At 41.3% G+C, this 16,429-nt stretch overlaps 1 long non-coding RNA gene across 1 annotated transcript; it reads left to right on the top strand.

Moving 5' to 3' along the window:
• Positions 1 to 6,310: 6,310 nt before the first annotated feature.
• Positions 6,311 to 9,400, top strand: LOC113570815 (uncharacterized). Its single transcript, XR_003409925.3, has 3 exons — positions 6,311 to 6,542; positions 8,086 to 8,159; positions 8,785 to 9,400. It is a non-coding gene; the product is annotated as an uncharacterized LOC113570815 (long non-coding RNA).
• Positions 9,401 to 16,429: the final 7,029 nt, after the last annotated feature.

The raw sequence follows: 16,429 nt of genomic DNA, 5'->3' as shown, positions 1-16,429 counted from the left end.
TGAGCACTCCTACCTCGGGGACAGGGAGAACAGCTGGGGCCAGAACGTCACGTGGGCTTCAAGTAGAAGAACAAAAGGGCTGGAGTAGCCCACGCCCCTCTGCAGAGCTGCACAGTGGCGCACTCTCCAGAAGGACCTGGGATGGCCAGAGATGTCAGCCCTAGTCGTGGTGATTTTCCCCGTGGTGCGAGGGGGCGGGCAGGCTTTTTTTGCTCCCTGCCCGGGGCCCACAGAGGACGGCTTGGAGCTGGGTCTCGTGCAGGACAAAAGAGCGATGTGACTGATACTGTAATTGCTCCCAGCCAAGATCCACATTCCTGACAGCATAGGCCAAAAGGTCTACAGCAAGTGTGTGTGTGTGTAAGAAAAAACGGGCTAGAAAGTGGGTTTTAAACATTTGATACATATACATGCCTTTTACACTAAAACAAGAGGCGTATTTTATGTTTACCTTGAGACGTTATTTTTAAAGATGACTCTGCTACAGAGTAAAAAAAATGTAGTTAGTATTTTATTTAAATCAGATCATACACATATGTTATTCAATTTGAGAAATGGTTTCTCTAAAAATGAGTTATCATGATTAGTGGTCCAATGTGGTCCAATCTGATAATAATAAAACAAACAAAAGAAATATCAGAAACAAATTTATGCACCTCAATAAGAAGAAACATTGTATAGAAAGTTCTATACGATATCTATTTAAGTGCCTGGATGGCTTTTCTGAGGCAAAAACTGCCTTCAGAGTCTGGAGTCTATTTACACTGGACAGGATATTTGTTTTCTGGGTTGCTTGTTAACCATGACTGTTTTCATTCCCAGTGTTTGTTTGCAAACAAATGGTGAACACTGGCTGTGCAGAGAACAGGGCTCACGCTGATGGTACCTTGCAATTCAAGGTAGCAATTTTCAGGCACCAAAGACCTCAACTGCACTTGCAAGATATCTAAAATTGAATGTGATTTGACTTTAGAATTTCTTTTATAGCAAAGCACTAAGAAGGCAAACACGCCAGATTAGCCATGGCAATTTGAGTAAGAGCTGTAATTCCTTCAGCTATAATCATGGGTGAAGACACTGTCAAGCTTCTCCAGGTTGTAGTAAAATCAGTTTCCATACGATTGCTGGAGGATGTGTTTTGGACATGGCTTTATTTAATTCGACTCCACAAGGCCCAGCCTGTCTAGGCATGTTGGCTGTGCAGTTAAAGAGCAGAGTGCCTGTGACTATGGGCCATTAGTTTACTCCTCCATTCCCCCCTGCTCCCATTCTCTGCCTATTTAGCCTGCAGTTTGGACATTTTGTGAACCTTTAGTACCTGACAGTAACTGCACTTTACTGTGGAGACTTTCCCAATTGGAATGCCTGACACAGGATGCCGGAATGAACAGCAACACAGCCAAAATCCCAAAGGGACTGGACCCAAATTAGCCTCAAGGGCTGAGAACGGGCTTTCAGGTTACTCCCGGGTGCTTAAGCCCCTCAAGCCGTAGGAGTAGGAATGCAGGGTGTGATGTCCAGAAGACCCCTCCGCAATCAGCGTTCTAGGCCTAGAAACGTGTCAGCTGCTCAAGACAATCCTTGGACTTTATGACTCGGTCTTCATTGCATAGGAAATAAAAAAAGAAAACAAAATTGCAACTTATGTGCTTTGAGTTGTTGTATGAGTAGTTTATAGATATCGGGGGCTTTATGGACTGCCATATTTCAACACTGTCTTTTCTGATGGTTTAGTGAACAGCACATGATACAAGAAATGATGAATGTCCATTTTCTTGCTGTCAGCATGCTTTAAGCTTTTAAAGGATTTACTCCTGGTGTGCACTGTGCAATTCCTGAGGAATACTCATCAGAATACTATACATTTATGATGCTTTGACATGGTAAAATATACCACTGTACACCACATACTTAAATCGCCTCAAAGCAAATTTGACCAGATTTCATAGCACTTGTTTTTGTCAAATAGTCTCTCATTTCACTTTTTATGGAGCAGATTGAAGTATTGCAAAGTAACCTGATTCTACCACACCCGTCCACTGTATTATTTCAGGTTAATGACTTTGTAGACTGGTAATGAGTGGCTGCTTTTCCTTTAAATGCATTTATTTATTTCTTTTTATCTATTAACCTTCATAAACTGATCCCAGATCCAAGAACAAGGAAGGGCTGTTTAATGACATTTAATGGAAAGAAAAAAAATGTAATGCAATACTGAATACTTTTAATCTGAGAAATCGAATCAAGCTGTTTCTCAAGTAAAGCTTTATTTTTTCCATTAGTAAAGGAATTTTTTCTTCCTCTTGATTGTAGTTTATAGCATCCTTTCCACTCACTAGACCCACTTTGTGGTGTCTTTCTCCTAAACTGTCACAGCCTCCCTATCTCAGCTGTGTCTGCACTCCCTCATTAGATTTTCACAGGCCTCGCCTGTGATGGATCGGTAGTATTTGTTCACCGCGGGGCGTCGTTTATGCGAATAAGAGTCATTTAAAAGCATTACATATTCATGGTCAGGGATTCTTGAGATTGTGTACGGGAACTCATAATTAATGTAGGGAAGGGGGTATGGGACTCACGGGCCTAGTGGGTGGCACTGTATGACATTTAGGAGACCGTAGTGCCAACTTAAAGCCATGCATCTGCAGCACAAGATGGTGAGGTCCAGCACTGATAATAAGCTATACCTGTCCATCTGCATTGGCACTGGACAGCAATGGGACAAATATAACACGCACATGCACACACACATACTTGTACACACACATGCGCACATGTATGCGCACACACTGACGATCACTTATTCAGAGAACCTGTGCCATCAGGCTTTTTCGTGCTTCTTAAGCTCAGAGCAGAGGTGGGAAATGTGCTGCATGTTGGGAATGAGGATGGATCCCACCCATGCGCACACTCTGCTGCAAGACAGGAATCATGGAAATCTCACGTACCAGCTGCAGTTGAGTGGAAAAGGAAAAAAAAAGAAGAAATTACCCATGGGGCAGGAAAGACATAATTGAGCACAGTAAATTTGGACCAGAGTTATTTCTTATGGGTGAAGGGTGTGGGCAGCTCTAGAAAGCGGCTGAAGGGTAACCCCTTTTAATGGGGCTCACAAAGAAACATTTGTTTTCCACATTTAAAACTTACTTTGAAATTGAAAAGATAACAGACTTTCACACAAAGCCACTGAGATCTTTATAACAAAATAAACCTCCTTGATAGCCAATCAATCATCCCTGAATAAATCAGCCATGAAGATATTCTTCATCCAAAACCTCGTACTACAGGGCTTCCTCTTACCTCTTGATTCATGTAATTTGCCAGTACAATGCTTTATTGTTAAGGTCTCATATACAGACATAAATGCATTAAACTGACAAGGCATGTAAAACAATCCTGTCAACAATCCCGAAGACATTTTCTGAACAAAGACTGTTTGTGCAGCCCAATGCATTTGGCCAAATGCTCACCTGTTAGCAGTGATGACTGGACCACATCCCTGTTCCAGACAGACTTGGTGGTCCTGGTTGTGGTGACACCCAGCTGTATCAGTGGATCAGTTTTTCAAAGCTGGTGGGATTAGAAGTGTTGAAACGCTCTCTCTGTGTTTGTGTGTGTGTGTGTGTGTGTGTGTGTGCACATGCGTGCGTGCTGGAATGATATTCCTTGTAATGTGAAGTGACAGTCAGAATTATGGTCGCTTTCTCTCTTTCCCCACTTCGCTCTCTTTACAACTCAGGGACTCCCGTCTCTGCCAAGTGCTGGTAATATCTTCATAGGAACTGCAGATTCTTGGCCATCAGCAGTTCTAGGCCACTCAGTTGAGACCCGTAACTGCTCATGGAGGTGGGCCTCCCCTGCCAAGGCAAATACAGCAAGACCCACGAGTGACTGGTAATGGTAAAGAACTGCAGACACATGCAGCGACAGAGGAAAGGGAAGCTTTATGATATGGGTACACACTATGTTCTGTGGAATACTGTCGGTACTGAAAGAAAGTGTCAATCAAGTGAAGTTACACCACAGCGAACTTGGTTTTAATAGGTCGATGAACACATTGTGCACTGCCACTGCATTCCAGTACCTTTTCAGGTGTGAATTCTCTTCTTACTGGGAGCCAGAAAGAATCAGCGATCCAAAAACCAGAGCTAGAAGAGCAGAGAAAGACAAGAACAATGACACATGCTCTTTCAGCCCGTTTTTGGCATGTGTCACCATTTTCAAAGCCTACACCTTGAATTGTGTAATGGTAAAGTGCTAAGATGATTGTGCACTGGTGCAGTGGTGAGATGATTATGATGATTGCGCACAGGTGCAGTGGTGAGATGATTATGATGATTGTGCATTGGTGCAGCGCTGAAATGATTATGATGATTGTGCAGTGGTGCAGTGGTGAGATGATTATGATGATGGTGCACTGGTACAGTGGTGAGATGATTATGATGATTGTGCACTGGTGTAGTGCTGAGATGATTATGATGATGGTGCACTGGTGCAGCGCTGAAATGATTATGATGATTGTGCACTGGTGCAGTGGTGAGATGATTATGATGATGGTGCACAGGTGCAGTGGTGAGATGATTATGATGATTGTGCACTGGTGCAGCGCTGAAATGATTATGATGATTGTGCACTGGTGCAGTGGTGAGATGATTATGATGATTGTGCACTGGTGCAGTGGTGAGATGATTATGATGATTGTGCACTGGTACAGTGGTGAGATGATTATGATGATTGTGCACTGGTGCAGTGCTGAGATGATTATGATGATGGTGCACTGGTGCAGCGCTGAAATGATTATGATGATTGTGCACTGGTGCAGTGCTGAGATGATTATGATGATGGTGCACTGGTGCAGTGCTGAGATGATTATGATGATTGTGCACTGGTGCAGTGCTGAGATGATTATGATGATTGTGCACTGGTGCAGTGCTGAGATGATTTTGTACCAATGCAGTGCTGATATACTTTTTAAAGGATACGATACTGGGCTTGCTCTCCTTCTATTTCTGTAATGTCAAGTGTCAAAGCTTTTCTCTCTTGTGCAGACAAACAGTATATCAGCTCAGTGTTGTGCCTTTTTTATACAAGTGCGTGGTATTTATCCAATCCTATTAGACTGAAGTACGTAGTTTATTGTCTGACAGGATGAACTATGGCAAGAGAAAACAGGACAAGGCCACAGTTCTGAATGTGCTTTTGTCCCTTAATGCTGATGTTGAAGCAGATTTGTTTTCATTCTAATATTAAGATATACAAAAATATTGTGTTAAATAGCAGTGCCATAGAATAGTTGCTGTCTCAGTAAAACACCGCAAGGACAAATGGATCTTGTTTGACATGGAGATTTGGTCTTAAGTGATAGTTTGTTTTAGAAATATTCAAGCAGGGGCACACGTGATGTGAGCACCATTGAACAACCTGATGTGATACCGTATTTCAGTGGAAAATTAACCACTGACTAGTAAGAAAAATGGAATGTGTCCTAATACAGCTTTTGTTTTTTAAAAACCCACTTTCAAAGTTCATGAATAAGTCACTGAAATAGCTGGCAAAATCACAGCCCGCCAGTTGCTGCAGTGATAAAACTAAGACCATGGTTGTGATGTGTACCCCATGCTGCTCTGAAAACAAGTTCTGAAAATGTAATCAAGTGTACCATGTTACTCACTGTGGTGTTAATTGAAGCAGCAGATTGTGGCTAAAGTTTGAAATATGAAGCTCTGCTCTCCAGCTGCAAATGAAAATGCTACACACTTCACTACATTTACATCTCTATTACTATACTATATGATAAAAACCCTGATTTTACAGAGTTTTGTAGATTTTAATCATCACAGTCATCATTTACAGTCATATATTCAAAAATAGGCTAAACATGTGCCTTCACCCTCAATTGAACCAATCTAAAAGTCAGTGTGATATATTGTGAAAATGTAGAATAATGGAGAAAAAATTCAGGTTTTGAGGCTCATATATTCTGCAGGGGATAGAACTCCTTCGCTTCTTTCAATTGCAAAATAGCTTGTTATATTTTGAGGGGTCTTGAGATACGATTTTGCCCCATGTATCTGCAAAATGCACCTGAGTGGCCTGTTTTAGTTATATGTTTAAACATTTCTGTAGTGTTTATGGCGTGTGAAATGCACTCCTGGAAAAGGTCCACTTTGCCAAGGTGGGCAGACAGGTTTTAATTTAAGTCCAACACATTTCAGAAGCTCCTCAAAAGCCACCCTCAAATGTGATGTGAAAGCCAGACGCTGCACCGAGCATGCTCAGTGACGGCTTCAGTTTCATGTGACTGCGGATAGACTGTGCTTCGATGGCTTTGGTTATTGCTCAAGTCAAACACAATCAAAGCGACTTTAAACAAAATATGCGCAAGACCATAATTAAATGCTGAATGGCTGAATGTTATGGATGTTGTGATAATTAGCGACAGCTATATGGTTTATTCGCATATTTTATTCAGGCTAGCAGCTTCTAGTAGCTCCCCTCCTGCTAAAATGGATTTTCCACTTTCTATAAGAAACACTGCAGAGGTAAGACATGTTTTAAACAAAACGTAAACATGGTTGAAGGGAACTACTAAGTATCAAGATACACGTTTAGTGTGGAATAGTTTAAAACAACCTCTTTACCATCATTTATGCTAACTCTGTTACTGTAAGGACATAATTTGTTAATTTGAAACTGTAAAACAATCTCTAGAGGAAAACAATGTTTTTCTTCAAAGTATAAAGGATGTATTATGTGGTGTGGTATTAGAGTTATTTCTTCACCTTCTACCATGTGATGATATGATTAGATAAATTAGTCTTACAGTACACATTAATCCATCAGCATGACAAAGCAATTAGTGCTTCCTACCATTGCAGGGGTCAGACTGTTAATCCACTTGCCCAAGCAGACTGCTCCAGGACTGCAGCATAGAGCTCATCATTAGTTCAGTATGCATGTATTATTGCTTTTGGATCAAACACAACACAGTGAATGAGTTTTGTTGTATTGGAAAACAGTTTGGTTCTTTTAACATTTAAAGAAATGCAGTGATTTTATTGCAGAATAAAATACAATAGAATATAATACAAATATCCCGAAATGAAATTATCAGTGTTTATCTGTTATGTTTTAATAGACACAGATGTCCTACTGTTTAATACAACTATTCAATCAAGTGGTATTGTACTGTTGCATAATGTGCAGTTTAAAAGGCTCATTGTCACAGAACGCTCCCCCCCATGAGTCACGTAGCACGGCCTGCTGCGTGCAGGGGGGGGGGGGGGGGTTCACCCTTATTTGTAGCCACACCCTCCGTGATAGCACGCACCTGCATGGGGTTTAATGTCTTGTTTTGTCTGTCTATTTAAACTCTGCTAGTGTGTGCATCGTGTTGGTCATTGTTTGTTTGCTGCTGTATGTAAAACGTGTGTGTAGTCATTGTTAAATGTTACTGTAGCCTGTGTAATCCATGCTGATGGGTTCAATAAAATCACAGTGATCTGAGGGGTGTTTTTGATAAACGACACCTGCTATTAAATGGCATTAGTGAATAGTAGCCTAGTAATTGTGTGGAAATGGAATGGATCAGAGGGTGGCTGGAGGCGTGCTCAAACACGTCTGTAGAGATACTGGCTAAGCTGGTGCAATGCAGAGCGGAGCAGATAATGTGCACTAGCACACAACCAGTGCTGTACTGTTCTTCATTTGTTGCATGGTTGCTTTGCAGGGCAGCAATTTAACACAGTTAATAGGAGCCTAAATGAAGACTTTCCTCATTTGCACACAGAGAGAGGAAGCTGAATCCAGTTTGTAAAGCAGGCAATGAGTGGTTTCTAAAATTGCAAAGAAGGCCCATGTACTCAGAGAGGCATTTCAGGCTGACCCAGTGGCCCAGTTCTTAACTTAAATAGAAAATATAAAAATAAAGGAAATATGGAAAATATAGGAGACAATGCAGAAGTCAAGTGGTATGATATCTTTACTAATAACCCACTTAAATATTTTAATGTTTCTTGTAATGCTATAAGTTTCTGTCTCTGAATCCTTTGTCAGCTAATCCCAGCCTTTTCTTTTCCCTCTCAGATGGAAAGGTTTTAGTCCCCTGTTAGGGGACAGCTGAAAGAATGTTCTGCTGCCTTTGTGAAGTGTGAATTGGGGTAAGGTGTGAATACAGCAGGCGCCATTAATTGGGTTCGGAATAGCAAGTTTGCTTCTTTTCCATATGGTTGCACAGGACTTGCCCACTTTGATTAATGCTTTCCATACAATTACATACACAGGATAGAGTTGACAACATGATTTGAGACAAACATTAGAGGTAAATGGTGCTGAGCATTTTGAGAAAGATTCTGTTAAGGATTTCTCTGCTCTCTATAATATTTAATGGCACCTTTTTGGGGGGATTCATACTGATGATTTAATTGCACACAAATCTATGTAGTGTTGTGCAGTGGGTATGTTGCTTAATAGAACATTTATTCACTTTTATTCACATATATAGTCAGCATGCAGACATGCATGTTTAATATTATGTAGATCCATGTTTCTTTTAAGGCTAAATATGAAACAGAAACCAATATAAAAAAAACACAAGTCCATTTTTATCATTTTAACGAGATGAAGTAACAGTGCAAACATGCAAAATTTGTGCAACAGTCACAAGGTTATGATGGAGGTCTGCACTAGACTTTTACAGTTCATATTATTACATATTTATAAGGCATTGTCTCTTCCACTCAGTTTTCAGCTTCATCCCCTCCTCCCCTTTTCTTGTGTCCAAAGGTGAAGGTAACCATGTACATTCCGTGGAGTTCACAATGAGACCACAGGGCCCTGTGATCCATATTCCAGTGTGTTCCACTCTCTCTCTCCCTGTGGAGGAAGATAGCTCCCCTTGTCCAGCATAGAGCAAGTAGTGTGGAAAGGACAAGTGTTGGGAACCATGTAACCAAATATCCTCTCAGCTTCCCAGAGAGCTGACCTTCAGCTGGGAGTGAAACAGAACATGACCGGTGCAAAATGAAGAGGAAAGGAGAAAGAAGGAGACATGCAGTGGAAGGATGGAATAGCTTGCTCAGATGACTTTTGTGGACTTGTCCATTTTTCAATTAAAATGCCTCTGGTAATATTATCCTTAAGTAATCTGGGACTTTTTGCAAAGAATGGCCAGTGGTTCTGTGGTATTTTTATGCATTGGCTGCACATGGAGTAATTAGAGTAATTGTATGAAAATATGTAACACTTACCCATTTCATCATAGATAAGTGAGCTGACTATCTCAGCAGGCAGTGATTTCTCCATATAATCATTGACCTTTCTACAACTATGCAATTAGACATTACAAACACTTCTTATGGGGTCTATCTGCCCATGCATCCATTAAAGACAATGAGAATGACTCCATGTGTTGTGTTTTCACCAGTATTAATTCTTGGCAAAGGCATGGAGGCCATTCAGGGGTTACTGCATAGTCGATCCTCCTGCAAGATCTCTCTGATTCAATCAATCTCCACTCCATCTCTGGCCAAAATCAATCTCCCTCCACTGGTATAGCCAGCATGGGATGCTTGGTTAAGCTGCGGGGACCCAGGCAGGGCTGCCCCATGCCCAATGAGCAGCAGAGAAGCCCAACCAAACAAACCCGCTCTGAAACGGAGGCCTCCAGCACACTCTGCCTCTGGATAAATGAATTGATGTTGATGAGCCCATCAATCAGTACTATACTTGTCTCCAGCTTCTTTCCTTCCCCTGTTGATATGGTAACAGACCTCTGGGAAGGGATCTGTGGAATGTGGCTCTTGCCCCAGTAGTATGTCATTTCTTTGGAAGGTGTTCTCCTTTTGTTTAGTATGTACTCAGTGTGAGGATACTTATGATTACACACTTTGGACATGTTGACTTATTACTAGTGTGTGACCTTGGAGGTGGCTAAAACTATTTCTAGCCACAGGTTCTAATCTTGTTTGATAAGCATTATTAACCATGTTGTTGGCACTCTCTACAGACAAAGAGGCAAAATCTGTTCAGTCTCACCCTAAGTAAAGACCACCTGAGAAAACAAGGCCACACTTAATGGCTGCTTTAAGAGTTCTGTAAGTGGCTAGGCTACCATGGTCCATCTGCAGTCAGCTATGAGAAACCTGTTCTCATTCCAAAAAATCTCTCTCTCTCTTTCATGCTGGGCTCTTTTGCACTGATGAAATGAATTTAAGTTGGAAAGATAGCTTTCTCTGTTCTGTTGCTGGAGATATTCCATCCATGGAGTTCTTTCTCTACCCATATAGAGGTGGGTAAATAGAGAATGTTGTCTGGACACGAGCCAAAGCAAATAAGGCCTTAAATAGTCATCATATAAGCAGAAGCATAATATATGCTTTCTTTGTAATCAGGGCAGTGGATGAAAAAAGAGGAATACTGAGAAGAAGATACTTGAATAGGAAACATTGATAGCACTGCTGTGTCACACAGATTCTGGGCTGTGGTCCAAGTCACACTGGCGACTCTATCCAGAAACAATAAGAGGAGCAAGGGACCATCCGTGCAAGTGCATGGGGTGTTTACTGATCATGAAAGCAGTTACCCATTGTGCTTTTCATCTCTGCTGAACTAATCACCTGTAAGTCATTGAACATTACATGATTTCTGTTAGACTCAAACCTCAAACTCGGGGGCATGATCTGACACCCTCAGCTGTAAATTGAGTTGTAATTGGAATGGACTAACAGTGAGTGTGTAACTAGTGTGTGTATAATGGTACAGCAACTTAGCAATGATTGGGATTTTACATGGGTGCTCTAGGCAGATCAGTACTTATTGATAATGGTGTTGTTCTTGCCTTTGTGTTCCACTACAAAGGAACAGAGGCTTGTTTGTGTGTAATTCTGGTTATTAATGTAACGAATGCCCAAGTGCCGAAGGGCGTGGAGCAGGACGCACAGACTCTCGACAGAGTGAAACATTTAATGACACAAAAACATTTAGATGATGGTGGCACTCACAAACAGCATTAACGATGCACACAGACACATTTAACAGTAATGCATTTAACATAGGCTAGACAAACATGATTATGGGTATTACGTTCAGACGCTAACAAACAAACAATAACCAACAGTGAGGCACGCACTGAGGGGGGTTTAAATAGACATACACACACTAACACTTAACCCCGTACGGGTGCGTGCCTTCACGGGGGTGTGGCTACAAACATGAGTGAACCCCCTTGCACGTGGCAGGCCGCACCACGTGACTCATGGGGTGGAGTGTCCTGTGACAATTAAATGGAACACCACTGGGAAAATATTACCTGTCAACTGAAGCAAAGTATAAATTAAAGTGGTATAATTATATCAAGTTTGTGTGAATTTGCGAGCATTCCTAGCTATCACAAGTAAAAAATGAATTGTTATTTTCCTTTGACACTATTTGTATCTGTGATTGAGGATTTATCCACAAATGGGTTGGTTCACTGTGCCAGACCTTTGAAAGTAATGTGGACTACTTGAAAATGTTTTTCTAATATGCAAACAATTAGGCAGAAATTTATGGGTGGAAGTGTGTATATTTTTTCAAATGATACTGGCCAATGTGTTTTCAAAATGTGTTTGCCTCACTGGCAACTGGAAGTGGACATCTGGTAAGGCAGGTGTGTGTGCGGAGCTGTGGTTGGATTGATGGGGTGATTGTGCAGTCTCCTTGGTGTGCAGCTGAGGGCATGTGTTGCTGAAGCCTGTTTTTAGATAGGGTGTAAAAAAATGGCACACTTTGAGAACCATGAGTAAGGTATACTTGAAGAAAGAGTGGCTATTTCATGTCATCCATGTAGCTTAGACCAAGACTGGTTCCTGAGGGTATGGCTTGCCACTTACAAACTTAAACCTCCAGTGGGATGCAGTTCTGGTTGCAAGACCAGGCTGCAGTCCTGTGAGTCCACAGAGTTGATTTTGTATAGTCTGATAATTACCAATGGTACCAATCTCAGAAGTCTAATAATGTACAAGGGTAATTTGAGATAGCCAGCAAAGAATTTAGTGGATCAATGTAAACAAGAACTCTCTCATATATCAGCAATAGTGGAATATGGAACAAATATCTTCTGAAAAAGTTTGTTATATTTTAATAAATAGGTTAATAAAGTGAACTTCACAGATCTTTATAATTTCCCTGATTCACTGGTACAAAGTTTGTGGCCCATTACATAAAATCACATCCAATACCAACGTAGTCATCCTTGTTATACATATCTCTTGTGTTTTCACCACAGAACTCTGCACCAATGATATTTTTGGCAGCTAAGACAAAGTCTTCTCAAAACAATTCTGAAGATAACAGAAACAGAATTAAATTAAAGCTGTAGAAAATGAATGAAACTCTATAAAGTATGTAATTGCTCATTTGTAACTCGAGACAGGACTCTTGCTGTGGGTATTAAGAGAAGAGCGGAGCTCCAGCCTGCTCTTCTGCCTGTCTGTGGCCTGCAGCAGCAAGCCAACAAACCCTGACTGAACTTCCAAGATTCGCCAAGCAATTTTGCGGCTCGACCTTGAGCGGGCCATATTCACCTCTCTTTCCAGCTCCTTCTCTTCCTGCGCTCTCCTCATGGGATTCGGTGTGTCTACACATTGCCAAGCCGCAATCAAGAAGCATTCTTCACAGAGCACATTTACAGCAGTAGATGTGAAGGGCTGACAGACATTCATCATTTTCTGTCTGCTCTCCCCCTCCTCTGTTCCTTTCTATATGTGTTACATAACTGTCCCTCATTCCGTTTCAAGGCCATGAACCTTAGCTTCATGTATACAAGTTTCAGTAACCAGACCTATCTAAAACCATGCATGTGCAATTACATTGTATTCTCCAAATGCTTGATGATGTTAAAAAGTTCTTGCTTGTCTTTTTAAACATTTTTTTTAATAATAGTTGTTTCTCATTCTTTGCCTCTGTCAAGTCTTACTTCCACCATTGATGCATATAGTTTGTGCCTTCTAATCTCTGAAAAGAGGACAGCTACTCTTTTTTACCTATAGCTTATAAGGCAATGGAACAGAATGCTTGGTCTATAAGGCATTTTTGGTCATTTACAAATTTTATGAATTTATGAGCATTTGCTGAATCTGATGAACAAACTGACTTTATGTCAAAAGCATAACAAATTTGTTACGAATAAAATATACTAAAATATACTATACAAATACCATTACACTGAATTGAACCATTCTTTATTCAGTCATCCATTAATTTTGGAATTTTTCCCTAGAAACAAGACATATCTAAAAGACAGAAAACATTTTAAAAAGACTGAGACTGTCACATTCCCAAGGTTTCTCTCTGGCCTTTATCACAGTCTTTAATCTTTGATCAATAAGGATAGGAAATCGGACGTGCTGTGTCATTGTACTTTACACAGGATGCTCTATGTTCTTGGAGCTCTGCATTCCATTTTTTAGAACCACTGTTGTTTTTAAAACTTGGGAGAATGCTAAGCACACCTTCTACAGAAAGCACCTTACCAACTCAGCTGAAGGTCATGAGGGACTACCGTGTTCCAAAGGAAACAGGAATCAAGGAGGAACATGTATGATGTGAAAAAGAGATGGAAGGGAGAGGTAGTAGCATACCTTGGCCCCATGCCAACCCCACATGCATCTCCCAATAGCAATGAAGAGGGGAGTCTTTTACTAGAAGTCAGACTTCAGAATGTCTTATTGTTGCTGAAATGTAATATTTTTAATAAAAGATTCAGGTTCTGTGTCCTTAAACTGAACAATATAGAATATGGCCTAAGGGAGTGCATATTTGGGGAATCATAGTTACACTTGGAAGTCCAAAGAGTCTATTTTTTAAAATTTCCACAGCATATTTTTTTCTAATAAAACTGGTGTAGTGCAATAGAGGCATCCAAGTTACAGAAAAGCATGGGGAATAGGAACATTAAAGGATGGAAAGACAGCATAATGCCAAAAATGAAGAAGAAGAAGAATCCTTCTGGATGGGTTTAGGGCCTGTAGTTGATGTAACAAGCATTTACACATCATGACTTAACAACCCTTATTTGAAACTAAAGAGAGAAGGCTTAGCTTACATGGCCTTAGACATCTCTGGCTTGACTGTTGTCACTATGCCACTATGTTCAAATGAACACTTCCATGGAACAAGCTGCATTAATTAACAGCATATCTGTACAGCGGACTCTCTGGCAGCCCCCTGGAGCTGACTGAAAACCTTAACGAATGGTTTTAATAGCCAAGCCAAAGCTCATATCAGTTTCAGTTTCCCTCTAGTCTTCTGAGACAGCTCTGCATCACTACCATTGCAGATATGAGCAATTTGTATATGTTTCTGTCAGGAACAGCAACAACCACACTGGGAGAAATTACTTCACATAATTACTAAAATAGTAAGAAAATAAAGACTAGGTCAAACTCTTCTGGCTCACTGGTAAGTTGTTTGTTTAGAGACAAAGCGATTGAGTTGATCCAACTGATCCATATCAGGCATGTGAATTGTCTCTAAAGCTTACATATATCTCTAATTTCTTTAACCAAAGGAAAGTTGAAATGCTACCTCTTCATGAAGGAGTCCATGTATAGGTCTAATAATAATGCAGAATTGTTCATTCTTTTTTCGTTCTTTCTTTCTCTCAGGCTTTTTGACATTTCGTGAAGGCTGTAAATATGGGCTGAAAGAGTTTTGTTGTGCTATAGAGTTCATTTGGCACATTCTCTTTGACAGACCTTGCACTATTACCAGAACAAAGCTGTGAACTTGCATATGACATAACATAGCTGTCAATTAGCCTTATACTAAACCAAAAATGCAATAAGAAAGCCAATGTCAGTGTGGCAGCAAATGCCTTTGTGTATGCCACCTCTTGGTGACAGCGATTGCGTGTGAATGTGCAGGATGATGTATGAGCTGTTTTAAGGTTGAGAGAGTCCTGTCGACAGCTGCTCACTGCCATTCACACCTGAGAGAGTCTGGATTCTGATGAGAATTAATGTACTCTGACATCCACAGGGACTCCCCACCCTGCCTGCAACCCACAGAGAGCCCAATACAGAACTGTCGGCCAAAGATGCAGCAGAGTGCAGTTAAGGCAGGCAGAGATAATAAAACCTGGCAGTGCTTGTGGAATGGTGGGTTGCATAGTGGACCAGGAAAAGAAGTTAAAATGGGAAAGAAGTTATATGGAAGGCCAAATAGGGTCAAGATACTTTTATATCTATTCCCTTGTTGTTTTGCCTCTAGTATTACAATATGTAACTCATTATGTGTATTTAATAGAAGCTAAAGAGGGATACAATGCTGCATAATTTACCCCATTGTTCCACTTGAGCCTTGAGTGGCACACACTCAACCCCTGGGTCAGCATCCTGAGAAAGGGCAATTAAATGTTAATATAGTCTGGTTTGGCCCCTGAGACTCTTCAGTCATATGAGGGTCATTTAAGGATCCTTACAGAGGGTATATGGCCATATGTACAGTTGCAGAAGTAGCATCTTGAAAATGTGGGGCTTCTTCAAACTACTGTTCTAGTTAGAAAAACTAAATAAATGAATAAATAAATAAAATAAAATAAAATAAAATATCACAGTTTGCATGTCCCACCTCATGGAGCTGGGCTTTGCATCCATTATCTCATCTCTACCACATCCTTCCTTCAATCCATCACTTTCGAACAAAGCCCAGCATGTCACGTTTCCAGCAGGCTGGCCACTTCTGACAACCGAGGTCACTTTCCCTGGCAAGGTCATGAGATTTTACTCCTGAGGAATGATGGGAAATGTGTAAACCACTAGAGACAGTGAGGAGGAGAGTTGGAAGGGAGAACATAGGAGGGAGGTCTATGGATGAGTTGGCTGCAGCCCAAAGAGCTGGCTTTGGCAGGATGGTCACCCTGCCCAGGGGCAGCTGGCGGCTACCATAGCCCAGAGACTCCCAGAGGGCCTTTCAAGGACCAGAGAGAAGCTGGAGGACGGACACTGGGCCTCCTGCCAGAAGAAAGAACTGTGGAACCAGTCTCACTGTCAGCCAGGCAACTGGGCCTTGCAGACCATGGGGAAAAGCTGGCCGCGACAGAATTCCAGAGGCCAGGCTGTGTGCCCGTGACGTCAGTCCTACCCACCAACTATCATTAGCACATTCAGATGGTGTGCGGTCATGTCGTCCAGACCTCGCGGGCCAGGGATGATGCCCTCTGATACAGCTTGTAATAAGCACTGTGGCTGCCCATGCAAGTGGCTTTTAGGCCCCTGGGTAATAGTGACTAGCCACTTGCCTGTTTCACTCATCTCATACTCAATTTGGTGTCCATTTCACTGCTTGCTTTTCAGGGGGAGTCATAGAGACCATGTGTAAGAGCATACTATTTCTGGTAAACTGTGCCAAAACCAGACTTCTGTCCTAATCCCAGAAAATTACAGTGTAA

The sequence above is a fragment of the Electrophorus electricus genome, chromosome 6 (assembly GCF_041902795.1).
Source record: "Electrophorus electricus isolate QZ-2024a chromosome 6, ASM4190279v1, whole genome shotgun sequence".
NCBI classification, from domain to species: Eukaryota; Metazoa; Chordata; class Actinopteri; order Gymnotiformes; family Gymnotidae; genus Electrophorus; species Electrophorus electricus.
This window is presented reverse-complemented; position numbering and strand designations above follow the sequence as displayed.